Raw genomic sequence first — 13,193 nt, forward strand, 5'->3', positions numbered from 1 at the left:
GTACAAGTGCTAATTTTCCACATGATGATGTGGAAATAGCAACAATAACCAATTTAGAGAAGTACAAATATTACACAGATATGAGCAGCCTTAACCAAAACACTAATTAGCATTCAAATTAATTGAAGTGTTAATACATTTTCACTCTGCAGTTTAATATAAAACACTAAAAAAAATCAGGTGTTCACATGATGAGCATAGTCACAAACAATTTAACCATAATTGGGTTTTTATATGCATACTTTTTTAAAAAAGCCTCAGATTTCCATGAGAGCACAGGAACACTTCTAATCTAGTGTCTCTTAAGTGCATATATGCATTTATTCTCTTGCAAATCATTCAATTCTTCTGCTCACATTGGCCATGATTCTGATCGTCAGCGGGTTTTTTCCCGCCTGGACTCCGTCTTCAGCTGCACAGCGGTCGGGCAGTTTGGCTGCTCGGTAATCAAACTCCGCGATCTGCTCGCTCAGGCTCTCTGCTGGGATTAACTCAGAAACTCTGCTGGAAGTGGAGCAGATAAAGCAGCGAGGTCCGGCTCGTTCGGCGGCTGCAGGGGTTTATTCTGCAATTAACGGCATTCTGCATCACAGAAGCTCTGTCGTTGGCTTCAGTCCGTCCATTAGAGCCGACGTCTCACCTGCAGCCTCCCGGAGCTCCTCCACAAAAACAAACACTTGATCTCCTCAGAATCAGCCGATCTTTTATCTGCAGTCATGTCAGTTGATTTAATGAATCTATGCTCAGTTCTGCCTTCATGCTGTGAATATTTTCAGAGTTGCAGACCCTTGAAGTACATCGGGTCCAAAAATTTGCATCACTTTCTCCTTGTCTTTTTCTAATACTGCCAGATATCTGTGAAAATATTTAGATTTTTCCACTTTACATAAAATAAAAATACTGAATTTTATGGCCACACACTGTAAAAGAGCGATTTACTCTTTGTAAGAATACAGATCTTTGATGTGGACATTATAAGTACACGTTTTTTATTAGTTTTTAACATGTAAATTAATACATTTGTTTGATTTTAAGAGTTATGTTGTTTGGTCAGGGCAAGTTATAGACAATGAAAAGTGTTTTTTTTTTTTTTTTTTTAACCTACTTTGATACCAGGATCATCTTCTAGAAATGAATCACTCTGTCAAAATTAGTTAATTAATTTAAAAAATAGATTTAAATTTAAATTAAAAGTAATATGCATATAATATAAAAATGAAAAACGTTTTTTTTTCTAATTTCAGTATATTTTGACACACACGAAAAAAGAACATGAATTTAAAAGCGTCACACTTTAACTCACCTTGATCTCTGAAAGTATTCATAGTATGAAGGTAAAACTTTGCACAACAGTTATTGCAGTTTTTTTTTTTTAAATAGCTGATTCTGAGGATGTCAGAATAAAACTTTTATACAGAATAACTTCAATAAATGAGCTGTTAGAAGCTGCACTTGAAACATCATCAGTCTAATGGGTATTACACATCTCTATTGTATGTACTGTGAGTTCATCTGCAGCACAAGTCGACATTAAATAAAACGAATATTTGTGCACGTTGCTTTTCCAGAATTGGTATTTTCTTCTTTGATGCCCTTGCATCCCATTTGATCGTAATGTGGCTCTAGATGCTGATTTATACCGAAAATTTCAGTATGTGTAGCAGCACAAAGATAATTAGACGTACCAGAGCTGTTGTGCAATTGTCATTTTGGGAGGCAAACAACCTCGTGACAATTAACTCGACAATTAAAACCAAAATAGAAAAGAGAGTCTGGATTTCTGTTTGCAGCCTGAACTGACAGAAAAAGCATCCAGACTTGAGCACTTTGTTGTGGATCAGTGAGACAAAAGCTGTGCTGCAGATTCAAACCAGGAAAACTTCCTTGTGATGCACAAAACAGAGTTTGCAGAAGTTTCTTTCCGCCACATCAGCGACTCGGATCTTTTATCACTAATCACATCTTTTATCTTCAGCGGAGCCAAAAATAGCCCCAAAAAACTCATCTTTCTGCGGTCGCGCCGTCCTTTACTCCGATAACACCGCCGTTTGCCGCCACTCTTAATCAGATGCAGCTTCCAGCCACCTCATCAGCATTCAGAGCGTCACTTCGTGGCTCTGCAGGCCGATCCGGTTCCTTCTGGCAGTGCCGTCCTCCTCACTGTAGGAGATGATGCATAATGCATGTTCTCCGGTGGATCCTCCGTCGCCGGTCCCAGCTCCCCGTCCCGAGGTCCAAACAGAATAATGGGCCGCAAGACTGGATATGAGCAGATCCCCCAAACTCCAACCCGAAAATCAGCAGCAAGACGGCCTTGATGGAGAGGTTGTTTGTGTCAGTGTGATAGGTTAGGATGTGCATTAGAAGATCTCTGTAATAAACACCTATGTTGTTCAGAACACTGTGTACATGACAGCTTAAATGTGATCTGTTCAGAGTTAAAATGTAAATACACAATTCATATTTCATGACATTAGAAAAAATGGAACGATAAAAAGGTTAAAAACGTATCAAATTAAAAGTTTCAAAGTGGTTAAAAAGTGTGTTCAAAGAGCAGAAATTGTGTAAAAGGGTAAAAAAAATGTAAATAGTGCTGTTGAATTCACATTGTGTGTTTTATTGTTTAAGTTATGCCATGGTCATAAACTCTGTGCTCCACACATGCACCTCGATCGGTTAGTCTGTGATCGTTTGCTTTTGTCTCTTCCCACTTTCTCAGAGAATCACGGGCTGTGTCTGAAATCATCCACTCACTCTCTACACCCTACTCACTATATAGGGATCACTACATAGTGCACTATATAGGGAGCAAAGTAACATTTCAGACACTACACGAGCTATTAATTACGTCGCTCGCTAGCCGGGATTTGTGCCACAACAGCGTAGTACAAACACATCAAATTAACAATTTATTGTGAAGCTAAAAATCAAATTAATCAAGTTTATTGTCATTTTGCTGTACATACCAGATAAGAGAGCGTTTCATCAGGATCCAGTAACTTAAAGCAATTTAAATAAAGTGGTGTAGTATGTCCAAATCACAACCGCCATTTTAGCGACGTTCACTGTCCGGGTAAAATAAAATTTAACAAAACAAATGAGAATTTTTCGCGCTCTCATTCGTCTAGTTTCTATTTCGTTCCGCGCAATGCATGACGGTCCATATTGCTCGGTTAGTGACCATCAGCTGTACACTACTTTTCACGGTGCATTGTGGGATATTTTGAGCGCACTATATAGGGTGTAGCATTCATAACAACATTCGGACACCCTGCAAAATGGCGTACACCCTGTATAGTGCACTATATAAGGAATAGGGAGTGATTTCAGACACAGCTGCGGAGTTTTCCTCATTGTGGTAAAGTGCGTGTTGAGGAAACGTTACACAAACACTGCTGTGATTATTTCTCCCCTTCTTCAGGGTCACAACATCAGCGTACCAGAGATCAGCTGCAGAGCGACGCAGTGAGAACCCAGCTGGCAGAGAACGTTCTCAAAGAGTTTAAAGGACATTTATCAGTTCAAATAATGTTCCAATGAGACTAAAAGTGAACTGAGACAGCATCAAGCAGAGAACGCTCTCCAAACGTCGCCCACACGTTCTAATAGTGTTTTTAAATGTTAAAAGTACATTTATCGGCTCAATTAATATTCCTATAAGGTTAAAAGTGAACTAAGACTCCAGTAAACAGGGAACGTTCCCTAACTTTAGCTAACATCATGTTCTGGTTCTTATAATGTTCCAAAGAAAACATTTTAATCCAATGTTCAAAGAACGTTGTACAGATATTTGTTATTTCAAATAATGTTCCATTGAGGTGAAAAGGGAACTAAGACAACAGTAAATAGGGTACGTTCCCCCAACATTGTCTAGAAGTTCTAAGAATGTTTTTTAAAAAGTTTAATGTTTAAGAATGTTTATCAGTTCAAATAATGTTCCAAAGAAAACTTTTATTCCAGTGTTCAAAGAACGTCGTAAGGATATTGGTTATTTCAAGTAATGTTCCATTGAGGTTAAGAGGGAACTTAAACTCCAGCAGGAGATAACGTTCCCCCAACATTGGCCAACATTACCTACACGTTCTCATAATGTTTTGTAGTGCCAATCTAATGTTCAAAGGACATTTTAAGGACATTTATCACTTCAAATAATGTTCCGATGAGGTTAAAAGTCAACCAGGACAGAACAGTCGTTTTGGAGGATGCTGTCAGATTAGAACCTTCAAGAAGAACGTTTTAAACACATTACAGAACATTCCTCTATTAAAACTTGATTTTATTTTCCCTCCAGCCGGTTTGACCAAAACAGAATCTCAATAACGTCCGGCTCTGACCGTTTCATCTGAAACAGTTGCTGACTGTTTGCTTTTAGCCGCTGACTGACAGCCGCTAATGTGGTTAGCTTGGTTGCCAGGCAACAACGAGAGGACGCTGCGAGTGCTTGGGCCCGTGCAGAGTAAAGGTTCTTCTTCCACCGAGGACGTCTGGTATGTAACAGCTAATTCCCTTTAGATTGGAAAATCCATTACCAGCCTTTACTCCGTCTCTGTCTCCGAGCTCCTCTGCCTGTTTCCAGGCCTCCGTTCCGCTGCTCTCTAAATAAACCTCATCAATCTCCTGCAACAACAAAGCCTCCGCAGTCTGCAGAGACGCTGCACATCACTGCCCCTCAGACACCGTCAGCTCAGCTGGAAGAAACATCCTCCGACGGTGAGCGGCTTCCTGGCCAAGAAACGTCAGATCAGGGCTGTAGCCTGCTCAGCGCCAACAGCAGAAAGCGTGAGCGAGGGGGTCCAGGATGCACACCGGACTCTGTTCTGAAGCAGGAGAACCAGAAGAAAACACCAGCTTTGGTCTTTATGTCACCATATTCTCTGGTGAGGCAAAGAGGTAACCTGGTGTGACACAAAGTCAATACGAACAGACAGAAGTTAGTCTGAAATTTGCATCTGCATCGTCGCTGCTGACTGTCAATCGAGCCAGCCACGCCCCTCGCCCCTCAAAATGTTGACGATTTTTTGAAAATCCAGTTTTGATTTATTTTCAGCTTGGCCACCTGATCTCTGGATTTGACCATGAAAACTAATAAGAAAAAAATCCTGAGCTGTAGGAATGCAGTATTTTGTGATCTGTGATCACTTCTTTTCCAATTCCAGTCTATGGGAGCCAGGGCTTTTTGGAGCCAGGACTAGTGGACGTAGTGATATTGCAGTTTTTTGACACTTCCGGGTTGGCTTCATTTTTCAGGGCCGGTTGCTACGTCCATCTTTCATACAGTTTATGGTTCTTACATGCTGCCGTAAAACATGACATCTTCACGACAGCGACCTTCTCGGCTGGGAAAAATATTCCAGCACCATCACAAGACAATGTATCTGATCATCAAAAACATTACAATGACTCCAGCATATTCTGATTGCGGTAGATACACCGTTAGACAGTGCAACAAATTATCGAAATTGGCGTTTTCCATATTGTTTTGGTGTTAGCTGCTCTCGCAAGATTTCATATAGGTTACATGCAAGGTCAGCTGACCTACACAGTGAGAGTTCTTGAGACTGAATGACCTTTCACCCACTGGCGTGGGAGCTTTGACAGACAAGGTCGCGTCATGAGCTGCTTTTGTTGACGCTTGGGCGTTTAAAGATGTCATCCCGCAGGTCTTGCTCCCTGACACTGTTACACTGGTTAAAGTACGTGTATATGTATTTGCTTGTGGACTGCTGAAGCCTATAGGGAATCCAAATGTTTTGGATTGTTGGGTGTTTCTGTTTCTGCCTTTGTGAAGCGCTATGAGATGACTGTTGTTGTAAATATGCGCTATACAAATAAAATCGAATTGAATTGAATTGAATTGAATGTATCATGATGGAGCACGAGCATGTAAGAACATTCCAAGTAGTAGTAAATAGTTTTGCCAGTACTAGTATTTGTCATGTTTTCATTTATGGAGTACAGTTGTATTACAATTCTAACCAAACAACAGTTGCTCAACAGTTGACAATATCTTGATTTCTGAAGCTCATGAGCTAAAATTTCTTTCTCAGATCGCCTCAGAATGGTCCATTTAAGCTTCAATTTTTCAAAGGCGACGGTTTGTGTTGTTTTTTTTTTGTTGTTGTTGTTGTTTTTTGCCATTTTCTGTCTCATTTTTTGTCATTTAGTGTCACGTTTTGGTTGTTTAAGGTGTCTTTGGGACAGTTTTGTCTGTTTGTGACATGACACTGTGACACATCCCATAAGCTTGATGGTCAAAGTTGGTTATAGAGAAAATGAATAAAAACTTGGATGGATGTAGAACTGATCTGGTGTCAGTTTCTACCAGAACTCAGATGTGTTTTCTGTGTCTGTCTGCTGTACTGATGAAGTTCTGAGGCTCAGAAATGATGGAAAAAGTAAAACAAATTCTCTGAAAATATTCATAGTATGAAGGCAAAACACTACATTGCTCCAATAAAATACTAAATTCAAATGAAAATCAGTGAATTCCGAGTGTATCCGTTGGAAACTTTTCCAAATTCGGTTGCTTTTAAATGTAATAACCAAAGTTTCGTCTCCAAATGCAAACTATGCTGCAGTGGAGAAGGTGGAGAAGGAGCAGAGCAGCACAGTGCAGACTCTGAATCTTTACCTTTCTTTCTTCTCGGGTGTCCTCGTGCAGCCAAACCAGACTCTGGCGCCGATTCCTTAGCTGTCGTCCAGAACAATCATAATTTTGGCTTCTTTTGCTGCCACCAGCCTCCCAACAGTCGCTCTGCAAAATGCTGGGATTTCATTACAGAACTTTGACCAAGATGCACAATCGTTATTCGTGGGCTTTTGTATCTATCAGATGTTTGAACACAGCAAAGGACGACCAAAAGTTTGTGTGAAATTAGTCACAATCTTAATATTTGGGCAGTTTATTGAAATATGCAGCGTATCTTAGAAGGAAAAATGAAACGCAAGCACATTAAAGTGGCATTATATCATGACTGTCTTAGTTTGAGAGCCGTTATTTACAACCAAAACAACAACATGCATGGCACATTATTAGCCAAACACAAATTAATTATTTTTCTGGTCGAGTCGTCGCAAATGCCACTAATGGAAGCGACGCTGCCCACTCGCGGAGCCCTAATATTTGAAAAAAGGCCTCTGCAACGCTCATTAGCATTCACTTCATGCAGCAGTGAAAGCGAGATAAAGAGAGGAAGGCAGAGGCAGAGAGCATAAACAAAGACCGAGCGAACGGGCAAATTGGAGGCAGAATAGTTTAGCAAATGAGCTGACAATGAGAGTTTCACCCATCAGCAGGCTGCTGCCGGCCTCCCGGGATCCTGCTGTTTGCTTCCAGTCAGTCAAAAGGAGAAAATGCATGTCATGAAAACAATCGCAGCTTTGAAAATGAAGGAGGAGGAAGCTGCACCTCCTGTCTGGCTGTCTCACAACCTCAAATAATTCTCAGTTATTCTGAGAGGGACATTCATTTTCTGCATTAGTTTGTGAGAAATAACAAATAGTTTCCAATCAGCATGTCTTTGCTTGATCATTTTTAAGCAGCAACAACCACATATATGTAGTGGGAGCAGAAAAAGAAACTCCAAAAAGAAAGTGTTTTGACCCAAACACCCAGTATGACTTGCTGAATGTAGATGTTGGGTATACAAATTTTACACAATTTTATCCTCCACTTCAACAAGTCCTTTTATCACTATCACATAGGAAAACCTGGGTTTCGCACCACTCAAGGCGATTGGTTTCAAGAAATATGTACAGCAGAATGATACTGAGGTGCAGCCAGACCATCCTACAACCCTCTGGGGATACATCTGACAAGCCTGAACCCAACTAAAACAAAGAAAATGAAAGATAACAGCAAATAAAAGCGAAATTTAAGTCTGAGAATAAAGGTTTCCTTGTGCTTCCACCTCTTAATATGGACTTTGTGGCTTATTCAAACTGGAAGCCTTTCCAACAACATCATAGTCTTGTGATCTGGGAAGAAAATATGTTCATTTGCAAAAACAGATCCATTATTTTTTTGTTGTTTGCTTGCGATAATCTCAATCAAACTGAAGTTGAGTGAATTTGACTCAGTAGAAATGACATGACAAGAGTAGTGATAGCTTAAGTTTGATTGATATTGTCTCAGGTAGACGATGGAAAAGTAGGTTTTCTGAAGGTTTGTGAAGATGGAGTTAACTGTTTTTGCAAATGAATTCTTCATATGCTTCTCGTAGACGTAAATGAGGCTTTAGCTTAGGAGTATAACAGAATTTTTGAGAGAATGTGTTGGTTTTGGTTCTGCCTTTATGGTATAATATAGTCTTACGTGGGGTGGAAATGCACTGTGTTGTTAGTTTCCCTTTCAAGCAATTATAGCTGAGCCCAGGATGCAGCAACGGTGCCCCTTCAACGTAGTGATGGGGAAACTTCTTTGGTGGAACATTTGTATGCAGGAATTAAAATTGAAATTTTCAATTTTGCATTACAAACCAAAACGCCAATTTTTTATACAAGAACTTCTATGAGAAAAAGGGTTGGCTACAGGTAACAAAAGGTTTCTGAAGACAGACAAATGGGTTTCGGTTCTTTCTTCATGGTATAAACTAATCCCACACAGTGCACCTCATTGTCATCCTGCTATTGAGACGGAACGCACTCTCTTGTTTGTTTATCTTTAAATCAATCACAATTATATTGGGCAGAGCTAAGCCCAGGATGCAGGAATGATGCCCCTTTAATGTAGTGATGGGGGAACATTTGCATGCAGGAAGGCGAGAGCGTGCATTAAAACTGAACTTTTAGTGCGGTAGGTTGCTCCCAAGAGGTTGTTGTTTTGAAAAACCAAAAGGAGAAAGCTGCGTGAAATAGCAAGTTTATACCGGAAGTCCACAATTGGTGAGTCAGAATAGGTGTAAACTAACTAAAGACTGCGAATCAGAGATTGGTGCAAAATTATTGTGCGGTTTGTTGGAAGCTTCGGTTTGACTCAGCCCTATGTGAGGAGAGCCGGTGCCACTGCAGCTGGTTGAGCATCTTCTGAGGTCAAAATGTCGAGCGCTCTGGGCAGCTCCAGCGAATCGGTGCTGCCGGAACGCCGGAGGCTGCATCTCTGCCCGATCTAATCTTCTGTGTAATCTGCTCTCCCAGAACCGCCATCTGCAGCCGCCGCACGAGCCATTTGGCAGCGACGGAGAAAAAAAAAAAAAAAAAAAAGGAAAAAAATCACACAAGTGGTCCGAGCAGCTCGAGCTCGTCACTTAGTGTGTAGTGGGGCTGTCAGATTCAAACTTCACTGGACTCGTCTTCATTAGTGCCAGGTCCAGTTGGAGAGGGATGAACGCGCCATTTGTCATCATCCAAGTTAAGAACGAAGACTTAAAAACTTCAAAAAAAAAACCCTTTTGTATTTATTTTTTTTTCTGTGTACATTTTAAACTTGTGACCTGAACCAACTTGCAGAAGCTCCGTCACAGTGAATCCATTGGTTTTGTGCTGTTGCAGACCAGACTTTGCTTATCCTTTAGTGTAGATGTTCTGGAAGCCTCACAGCACTGTTCTGAATCCAGGAGATGTTCTACTGTATTAGAACCAAAACGACCATAAACATCGTGGTAATTCGTACAATGAATGTCCAGAATGCAAGACTTTAATTTATCCGTGAACACTGTCAATAAGTGTTTTATAGATTCTATGACGTGTTCCCTCAACAACATCCCCAATACATCTTCAGAACATTGCAGCCAGAATGTTGCACTTTTGTCAACATATCGCAGTACAGTGACATCTTGTCGAGAACGTTGTGTCATCTGAGGTCTCGGTAACATCTGGAAAACATTTTTTCGTGATACATTAAGAACAGCTTTCCTTTTTTATCATCTGACAGAAGAACGTTCTTTAATGTGTTCTCCCAAAAAAGTGGCAAAATGTTCTACCAATATTATACCACAATCCAGGGATGTTATAAAATGTTCTGTATCAAAAACAGTCTGTCGTCTGAGGCCTAGATAATAGCTACAAAGCATGTTTTGAATGCTGGTTTAAGAACATTCTTCCATTGTTATCATGGGACATTTTGAGAATATTTTATAGAAGAACATTCTATATTGTGTTCCCTCGACAACGTCATCAAACCTGCAGCCAGAATGTTCCAGTTTTGTTAGTATGTCACAATACAGAAATGTCTTTACAAAGAACGTACTGTCATCTGAGGCCTCACTAACATGTTGGAAACGTTTTTTTGAATGTTGCTTTAGAACACCGTTATCAAAGTCTTATATTGAAGGTAGAACATTTTCCCTTTCCATTGACGGAACACATCTGGAAAATGTTTTTTGAATGTTGGTGTGAGAACATTCGTTTTTTATCGCAACAAAATTGTGAGAATGTCTAGAAGCAAAGTTCTGTGATGTGTTCCCTAGACAACATCCACATAACATCCTCAGAACTTTGCAGCACATCTACGTCTGTCATCTGAGGCCTTAATAACATGTTGAAAATGTTTTTTGGAAGTTGTATTGAGAACATTCTTCTTTTGTTGTTATGGAAACATGCTATAGAAGAACGTTCTATAGTGTGTTCCACCAACAAAAAGGGGAAATGTTCTACCTTGGATATATCATACTCCAGGAACATGTTATTATATTATAACATCTTGGAAACGTTTTTTTGAATGATGCTTGAGAACCCTTAGAACATTGTTATCAAAGTCTTACATTAAAGGTAGAACATGTTCCCTTTTTATTGTCAGAACACATTATAGAACGTTCTTCTGTATCGCATAACAGGAACGTACTGAAACATTCTGCCATCTGAGGCCTCAAGGACATCTGGAAAACATTTTTTTGAATAAAGAACGTTCCTCATCTGTTCCTTTAACAATTTCCCTAAAACAGCCACAGAACACAGCAGCCAGATTGTTCCATCTTTGTTGATATGTCACAGTCCAGGAACATCTTTTTTTTTTTAATCATTGGAGACCTTTGGAACATCTGGAAAACACTTTTTGAGTGTTGGTTCAAGAATGTTCCTCCTTAGTTATCATGGAACATCATCTGTGTTCCTGACAACATCCTCCTAAATGTTGACAATAAAACATGACCTTTTAATGAATATTATTTTCTAAACATTTGATGAAAAGAATTTCTTAAATAAAAATAAAACAACAACAAAAAACATTAGAACTTGCAGGTAATGTCATCCAACGTTGTGGGGACGTTCCCTGCCAGTTTGTTTGCAATTTGTTGTTTCCATTCCGTCTGTCTGACTTTTATTTTTGCAGATGTGCTGCTTAATGGAGGCTCTGAGCCTTCGAGGAGGGGGGGCGACAGGCTGAAAGACTGGTCCATCTGAGCGTCTGTTAAGGAGAAACACAGTTATGGCAGCACAAAAAGACCAGATTCTCTGTCGGAGGGGTTCTAAGGGAACATGTGACCCCAGGATGGTGTCCGGTCTGTCAGACGGCCAGGTCACAAGAACTCACACACTGAAGGGGGCTGAATTGACTTTACAAGAGCGATATTTTCATTTGCAGAAGCAACTCAAGGTTTATTGGTGGCGTTAAATGGACACACCTTGAAGCTCTAATGGATTAGTCTCAGTCATTACTGCTGCTCTGCTTACCAGGATACATGTTTATCTTTGAAAAAAGGAAGGGAAGGTTATCAAGCTGCGGGTAAATAATTTAACTTGCGGCTTTATGGCGCCATTCAAGGTGAGGGGAAAATTGAAATTTTAATGAATTAGCTCTACATGCGGCATTACGGCAGTTTGTGCTCGTAGACGGGTCGGACGGAGGCTATCGGAGTGACGATAAATCGCGTGGCGTGAAGGCACTCAAGGTGAGGGCAGAGCTGTCGTCCTCTGGGAAGATGATGCCGAAACTTTGCTTTTAAAACCTCACAACATCCGCAACACCTGCACTCCCGGCGGGCCGCCCAGCGATTGAATAAATGGATGAAACAACTAAGCCGAAGAGACATTTTTTTTTTTTTGTAGTTAAAGTTTCGTGTCTGGCTGGTCTCTCGTAAGCTCCACCGAGAGACGGGATTGCAGCAAATGTAATCTGGGGAGAAGATGGGACTTTTTATTTTTCAAAGCCAGCACCGACTCACAATGAAACACAACACGGCTCCTCTGGGGAGTCGTGGTCAGCGGGTAAACGAAGTGAGTTGTAGCTGTCGGGGATGTGAAGGTCAGACACACTTTGCTTTTTACGTGTCCATCACCTAAATGCATGCTTTTATACATCAGTTAACGTCACTCAGGAAGCAGAGTGCAGTCAATCCTCCGGGCCGCTGACTGGAAGCTTCATTCCGTTACAGCTGCAGGAGGAACAGATCCATACATCTTCATACGGAGGAATCTTTTTAAACAATGTTGAACGGCTTTCACACATTAGATCTGCTAAATACCGAGCGATGAACTCCTTCGATCAATTTCTGGCCGCGGAAGGACGGAACACCGAAGCCGGATGCAACGAATCGATGGCGATTTTAAGTTGACGTTTGCTTGCAGCAGTCATGTTTGTGACCACGTGACGAATTAAAGTCCAATATTTACTCTATTGGGCCTCCAGTTGACTCACTGTCTTACAGCTGGATGCCTTAATGTGCCCTTAAACCCAAATTACAAGCGAAAAGAGGCTAAAATGCCTTCACAGAGCTGCCGATTTGATTGATTTCTTGATCTGCGATGAAAACATATGTTCGAATGGTTTCATAAGTCCACCAAGACAACATAAGATGAATTAAGATGGTCTTTTACAAAGTTTCAGGATACATCTAAGAAGATGTGTCATCAGGAACCAACTCTGTGGACAAAATGGTAAATATGGATGTAAAGCAGTAATTTGCAAAACCTACATCAGCCTTTGATCCATAATACATGACCTTTAGCGAAGGGTCAAGCTTCAGATGGAACATTTCAATCCTACAAATGGAAGAGTTTCTGTAATATTTGGGCCTGAAGGGATTCATCTCTGCTTGTACTTTCTCCTGCCTAAGGATATTTCTGCTTAAATTAAATAGTGTCGACACAGAAATTAGGTTTTGTGTCCTGCTGCCTTCTGGTCCATGTTTCCTCGTTGGTCTTGTTCCTTCCACTTGCTGCTCCATTTCTTGATATTTTAGAACCTAAAAAATGTGTCATAGTATGACCGTATAGAAAGTTGTTGGGACATAAAAGGAATCCTGTCTATAGATGGTCCT

The sequence above is a fragment of the Stegastes partitus genome, unplaced genomic scaffold (assembly GCF_000690725.1).
Source record: "Stegastes partitus isolate 25-593 unplaced genomic scaffold, Stegastes_partitus-1.0.2 Scaffold336, whole genome shotgun sequence".
In the NCBI taxonomy this organism is placed as follows: domain Eukaryota; kingdom Metazoa; phylum Chordata; class Actinopteri; family Pomacentridae; genus Stegastes; species Stegastes partitus.